The 7,284-nt window shown below is 39.8% G+C and overlaps 1 long non-coding RNA gene across 1 annotated transcript; it reads right to left on the bottom strand.

Moving 5' to 3' along the window:
• Positions 1–5,531: 5,531 nt before the first annotated feature.
• Positions 5,532–6,629, bottom strand: LOC119400538 (uncharacterized). Its single transcript, XR_007417060.1, has 2 exons — positions 6,538–6,629; positions 5,532–6,220 (listed from the first exon to the last, which is right to left on the bottom strand). It is a non-coding gene; the product is annotated as an uncharacterized LOC119400538 (long non-coding RNA).
• Positions 6,630–7,284: the final 655 nt, after the last annotated feature.

Here is a 7,284-nt window from a genome sequence, read left to right as displayed (position 1 = left end):
AGAATGGGTAAATGGGGGATACCAATAGGTTTTGGAGCCTTTTGCAATAATAACTTCACTGATTGGCTAAGTGCGGTAATAAATGTGGCATCACTTCTTACCAAAATACTTAAACTGCACCTCTAATGCACCTTTGTATAAAAAAACAAGGTGAGACACCATATCACAGCACTTGCTGATGTTGCTGGCCACTTTCCACTAGAGCTTCTTCACACACTTCTTTTGGGAGAAATAAAGCTTTGATCATCACACACTTCTGCCTGCACCAGTCAGCTTTTTCACCAAGTCCGAAAATTGTAGTATTACACGTGTCACACCTCTGTCTTACTGGATATGAAGCTTGATAAATGGGAAAGAGTGTCATATTAAGAAATTGTTGACCTTTGTGTCAGAAAAGTACAGAATTGAATTGATGTCAACACCAATGCTGTCAGGTGTTGCTTGCATTTCTCAAACAAATGAAAAAATTGGGCATGATTACAGCACATTTGACTTTTATTTACATAACACATTCTCCCACATCAATGTTCTGAGGCAGACATAGTATGTGCAACTACTGCAGTACCTATTAACACCTTCATTTACATTATATGCATATAACAACACTGTATTTGTCATGAAGTCTGTTATTATCCTCGGTATCCTGCATGAAGTTGTCAAAGTTTGATGAAAGTATAGCCACATTTGATAATGGATGCATGAAGAAACTATGGATTAGAAAAAATAGACTTAGGCAACTACAGCATGTACAGGTCGGTCCACTGTTAAAGGGAACAATTGCGTTCAGGGCATGTCAGGATATCGCTCTCTTGCAACAGTACAGTGGCTTAGATTTACATAAGACTACTGGTGGTTGACAGTTCCGACTCCCTTTGACAGACCAGTACCTTGAACGAACAACGTTTCCACATCCACTTGGAATGAGGGGGCCAGCAAAATGAAGGGGGCTCATTCGAGTGTTCCCTTTAACAGTGGACCGACCTGTACATACATATTATATCGACACTGTGCAATCATGACAAGTCCCTCTCAAAGAACAGTTGTTCCTTTAGCCTCTTGCTGGAAGTTTAGCAGCCTTGGGTCTATTCTTGATCAGCAGCTTAACCTTCCTTGAAGCGTGTTACCAATGACTAGTGCATGATTATTTATTTTTATTATTATTTACATAGTTCCTGCAATGCCGTAGTGGCATTACTGCAGGGGGGTATACATAGGAAGTCAATATTGTTGGTAACATTTCTGCGATAAGACGCCAAACATAGTGAAAAATTCAATTATAACAACATATAACAATTAAAATAAAAAATATTTTAGTACAATATTGCACATGACAAACAGGTACAAAAAGAGAAATACCTATGTCACAATTTCACAACGATGAGAAAAAAGCACTGTTGTCACTCAAGTTCACTATACCTTCGGGAAGTTCATTCCAGTCTCTAATTGTTTTTAAAAGAAGGAGTTGGCAAAAGTAGTGGTTTTGTATGCGTATTCTCGTATTTTATGTGAGTGTTGGCATCTTGTGGAACGATATGTTGGTGCTAGTAGGTATTCAGACTTATTAATTCCTGTTAGGTTATAATATATGCTATGCAGAAGTTTTAATCGAAGTTTCCGTCTTCTAGATTTTAGAGTTTCCCAGCCTAATGTGGCCTTTATTTCTGACATACTAGCGAATGGGTCGTAGTTGTTGCTGACGAAACGGGCTGCCTGGTTTTGGACTTTATCTATTGTTTTTGCAAGATACTTTTGAGCCGGGTCCCAGATAACACAAGCATATTCAAGTATAGACCTTACATGAAGGAAGTAAAGAGTTTCTTTCACCTCTTTTGTTGCACAATGAAAGTTTCTACGAATAAAAAACAACATTCTACTAGCCTTTGAGATCATTTGGTCTATGTGTCTGTTCTATTGGAATGATTCTTTCAAGTAAATTCCTAAATATTTACACTCAGGCACTTTTTTGACTGCCTCGCCATTAATACTGTATGTGCACTGGATTTCTGAAATGTTCTTTGCAAAGCTGATGTGGCTGCACTTCGAGATATTTAAGCACATATTCCACGTGGAGCACCAATGTGTTACCGTGTTTAAGTCATCTTGCAATAATTCAGTGTCTGCGATTGAAGTAATGTGACGGTAGATGACGCAATCGTCTGCGAATAATTTTATGCAAGATTTTATGTTATATGCTATGTCATTTATATAAACCAAAAATAACAGCGGACCTAGAACGCTACCTTGTGGCACGCCTGAAGTCACGTTTACATATGAAGACGTTTTAGAATTTAAAACAACACACTGTTTACGACCACTTAATTCCGTAGCCAGGTTTGCAGCTTAGCATTAATATTCAATGAAGCCAGTTTAATATCTAACAGATTATGTGGGACCGTATCAAATGCCTTGCGAAAATCGAGAAATAATGCATCAACATGTTGTTACGGTCAAGCGCAGTCAGTACGTCATGCTGAAATTCAGTTAGTTGTGTGACGCATGAACGACCCTGCCGAAATCCATGCTGGGAGTGGGCAAAAAAATGAGTATATTCGAGATATTTGAACAATGCGCTATAAATAACGTGTTTAATAATTTGCAACAGGTTGAAATTAAGGATATGGGACGATAATTTTGTACATGCTTTTTGCTTCCTGCCTTGTGCACAGGAACCACATTGGCTGTTTTCCAATCCCTTGGAATAACGCCGGTGTCTAGAGACAACTTGTACATTATGCATAAATATTGTGCAATAATAACGTGACACTTTTTAAGTACATGAGATGATATACCGTCAGGCCCTGTAGCCTTAGAGGTGTCCAGAGTACGCAGCAGACTATCCAAACCAGTGTAATCGATTTCAATTTCCGCCATTTCATTGCCAATATTTTTAGAAGGTAGCATTGGAGAGTGTTCAGTCCTTTTTGAAAACACTGACTGAAAATAGGCGTTAAATGCTTCAGCTTTCTCCAAGTCATCCGTTATAGTTTTTTCCTCGGTTAAAAGGTCAGGGATAGCTGTGTCATCTTTTCTGTTGCTCTTGACGTACTTCCAAAAGAATTTTGGATTACACTTCAAGTCTGTGTTTAGCTTGTCAAAGAAGACACGCTTTGCCTGTTTTAGTTTTAACTTAAGCTCTTTGTTTACACTTTTGAGCTTTGTTTCATTTAGTGCTGTTCTCTTTTTAAGAAACCTTTTATGGGCATTCGCTGCTTTTCTAACAAGTTTGCGTATCTCAGAGTTGAACCAGGGTTTGTGCCTCTTTCTGCATCTTAAACACCTCTGAGGTACGTACATATTCACCAGCTCTGTAATCTTGTCACGGAAAATTTGCCACAATTCATCCATGCCACATGACTCCGATATGCATAAAAAAGTGGGATAATACAAGACCAGCTCTTCGGAAATGGCGTTAAAGTCCCCTCTGTCGTACATGAAAACATTTCAAGGGGTTTGCTTACACGCAGGTATTCTAGAAACGTTTAACTCTGCAACAACGCAATTATGATCACTAATTCCTGGACATACATTTGTGTGAACAATAACATTTTCGTCATTGCTTAGTAAAAGATCTAATAAAGCGTTAAACCGTGTTGGTTCGTTCACATATTGTTGTAGCCCATAGACGCTCATTAGTTCTGAAAAGGCAGAACAATTTCGATTTTTCTGTGGGGCTACACAGATACCACTAAAATGATACCACTAAAAGACTTCTATTTGAGCTCTTGAAACGTGAACAAGCAAAGCTCCAAGTAACAAACTTGTAACAGGGAACATGCTGAATGCTTGGTCTTAACAGTGCCTAAAGACCTCTCTGCATTCAAAAATTTTGATTGTTTATTTTATTCACTCCATTAAGCATGGTGACATTAACTAAAAATAATTTCTCTGAAGTTACAGTGCCATATGAGCACTCCCGGCATACAAAAATTCTGATAGTTTATTTTATCTGGTCTATTAAGCATGGTGACATTAACTAAAAATAATTCCTCTGAGGTTAGCAACGCCTTCTCCGTTTTGGCAGTGGCTTTAATGATGAACAACCCTTTGTCGGAGAGCCCCTGATTTGCAAGCCAGAGGTCTGTGGCACAGCATTTGCCAAAACAGTAAAGCTGGACTCGAGAAAGCTCTTCACTCTATCCAACGCTTCAACCTCATCACAGTAATGAAGAAGTGAATTACATTTGTCCCACTGTGCTCTAATATCCTTTCGCAGTTGTGACATATTTGCTTGTGATGCATTTGTTTGAGTAAGTTCAGACTCTGTGAGCACTGCTGGAGAGGCGACATCATTGTCACTCTGTTCAATGCATGGTTCTATTCCTGAATGCTGCAATGTCATCTGTGGCCCATCAAGGTAATCTTGTGGCAAAGATAGAAAGGACCACCCTTCAACATGGTCAAAAACAGCACAGAAGTGCTTGCAGGGATACTTGCTCTTTGCAAAATCCAAGCAGCTGCAGCATGGTGTGTTGAAGTCAACTGTGTGCTTGTCTACACTGCAACTTTCAGAACGAACTGCAAATGTTCCTTTGACACAGAGCTCCTCTATGTCAGCAAGTGTGTACTCCACAGCATTCATATGCCTCCTCAACATGTGTTTTACAAAACTATGAGGCCTGCCATGCAGATATGACGGAACATTTTCATTCCACTGTCTATAAAGTGCGGATTGTTTCATGGTTACTTGATGATACTTTTTTTCATTGTGAGGTAGATAGTTGACAACAAGAACATTTATCAGAGATGTAAGTGATCGTTTCCCACTAGCACTTTTGGTGTACTGTGTTTTCAGCACTTTGTTCTGAGCCTCTATGCCATTGTTGGTGCTCAGCACTACGTCGAAACCTAGACGGTAAAAGGCTACCCAGAGCTCTTTGACGGGCAGCCACACAGTTTCAAAATAATTTTGAAGCTTCTCATTCTTCCAGTGGACAGAGTTAACAAGGTCCTCCTTGGCCTTTTCAAAATGCTCCTCACTTTGTGAATTGGCAACCTGCTTCATCAGATCCAAGACATCATTTGGATGTTCAACATTATTTTCTCTCCGACGAAGCCATCTATTCCACGCCTGGAGTCTGTGAAAGTCACATAAAGATATGCGACTGTTCGGAAATGCCTCACGTATCGCACCTATTTCGGCTTGACTGAAATCAACCATCCAGTACTGTGGAGAAATGTCACCAGACCACTCTTTAAAGATGTTCAGGGCCTCTGCAATACAATACGAAGTCTCGAACTGCACATTGAACACTCCTACTGTCGTGTATCCCACTGGTGTTTTTACAACAAGAAGAAACAAGGGTAAAGCATAATCACTTGTTTTATGCGTGGCATCCAAACAGACAACAGAAGTGCCATATTTGACAATCATCTCTTTCATAAACTTTGTCTGATAACAGAAAAGAAGTGTCTGTTCACATTCACTGGCCACCATCTCTTCGACATTGTCAGTGACAATGCAAGGTTTCTCAGAGCTTCCTGCTGAATGTGGTCTATAAAAGACGTGCGTTTCTGGCTGCTCTGTCCTAATCTTTTTGGTTAAAATAGCAGCATTTTCTTGGTCAACTGTATTGAACCGGTCTTTCTTAAGTGCAGCTTGCACATGATTGTTGATGTCTGCATGTGTTGGGAAGTATGCCCTGCTGCTGCTGTTCGGTTTTTCTTTTTCGGCAAAAAGCACATCATGCACATAGTACCGCAGACATTTATCTATGTCCGACACAGATGTGATACCCTCTCGCACAAGGTCATGGATACGCAGTACTACATCTTTGTCGACAGTTTGGCTGAATGCTTCAATTTCACCAAAACCATGGTTGGTATGCACACAAAAGTCTGAAATTGCTATATATATTCTTTTCTCAGTATCAATACTTTCCCCACATCGGAGATCTTCTTCCAACTCCCTCGCTGTGTCGGCCTTCATGTTATTCTTTTTTATCCGTCCACATGGCTGGGGCAGCTCAACCTAGGAAAAAAGTCCTTAGTTTCAAATATATATTTGCCTCAGCTAGACATCATGAGTACATATCATGCCAGCTCATGGGCGTGGAAATACATGCTTACACTTTAAAAAGTCAGCACATTTATAACCTACCTTGCTTTTGGGATACAGTTCAATGTACTTGAAGTTCATTACGGCTCGACATCCTTTCTTTTTAGTTCCCTGCAGCTGCAGCCTTTTCTTTTTGATGGCTTGCCAGTCTGCAGTTGTGTCTTTCTGTACAAGGTAAATAAAGGAAGGATTGGTAGTGGAGGTCCAAGGGCTTATGCTTACAATATATTTCTTAATCACCTATTTACACCGAGCAATAGAAACTGGGTCAAATGAAGCCATAATATGGTGCAAATCCAGGGCCTGTATATTGATTATGGCCTTTTCAATAACATGCCTTCAGCTTTCACTGTACATTTCACCATCTGATATTTTATTATTGGTAATATAGGCAATGAATGCCTGAAAAAACCAAGCCATAATATCATATTTGCAATGTTTTTTTTCTTTGTTTTCTTTTTTTTCTGTTTCAAGATACGTACTTTGTGCTGTGCATCAGACTTTTTGTAGTACTCTTCTCCGAAGATGCACTGTTTTGTTGCATCCCCAAGCACTCGGAACGGCACAAGGTCCAAATGAATTGGAACACCTCCGTTTACTGTGCTGAACACAACTTTACCTGCGAAGAAAAGCATATAAGTGCATTAGCTTTCTCTTTTTATGAAACTCCACATGGCAATTCACTACACCTAGCTCATAATGCCTAACTTACTGCATGTTCGCTTCACGCTTTTAATAATGCAACAGAATTTTTTTGCTTAATTGGCTCAGAGGTCCATCGTGGATATGAATACTGAGTCATGCGACCAAGTGAAGACATCATGACATGGCTGTTATGACACACTCTCGATGCAGGTAAAAAAAGTAACTTCGATTGATTTCTCATTTCTCGGAAGGTTCCTACAAGCGTACTTTACAACTATAGTGTCTGGCTGCGACCGAAATGGCAAAGTGACGCACGTACAACAACGGTTGAAGAGAGTACTAAAAGAGAGCACCCTTTGTATCCTCTCTCCAATCGTCGTCATGCTGTTGCTCTTTATCGTTCCAATATTTTACAATACATAGTTTGAAAAACGTCTTTTTAATTATGTGACATCACCAACAAAAAAGAATACGCACGGCGAAACTTCGCTTCCCTTAAGAGAACTTTGCGCATGCTTATGCTTGCCAGTAAATTTTTTAGACGTAGGTGACCACACCGGTACTCCTAATTACAGCGCGTACCT

Source organism: Rhipicephalus sanguineus, chromosome 7 (assembly GCF_013339695.2).
Source record: "Rhipicephalus sanguineus isolate Rsan-2018 chromosome 7, BIME_Rsan_1.4, whole genome shotgun sequence".
NCBI lineage: Eukaryota > Metazoa > Arthropoda > Arachnida > Ixodida > Ixodidae > Rhipicephalus > Rhipicephalus sanguineus.
The sequence above is the reverse complement of the archived record's forward strand: the minus strand, read 5'-3'. Positions and strand labels throughout refer to the sequence as shown.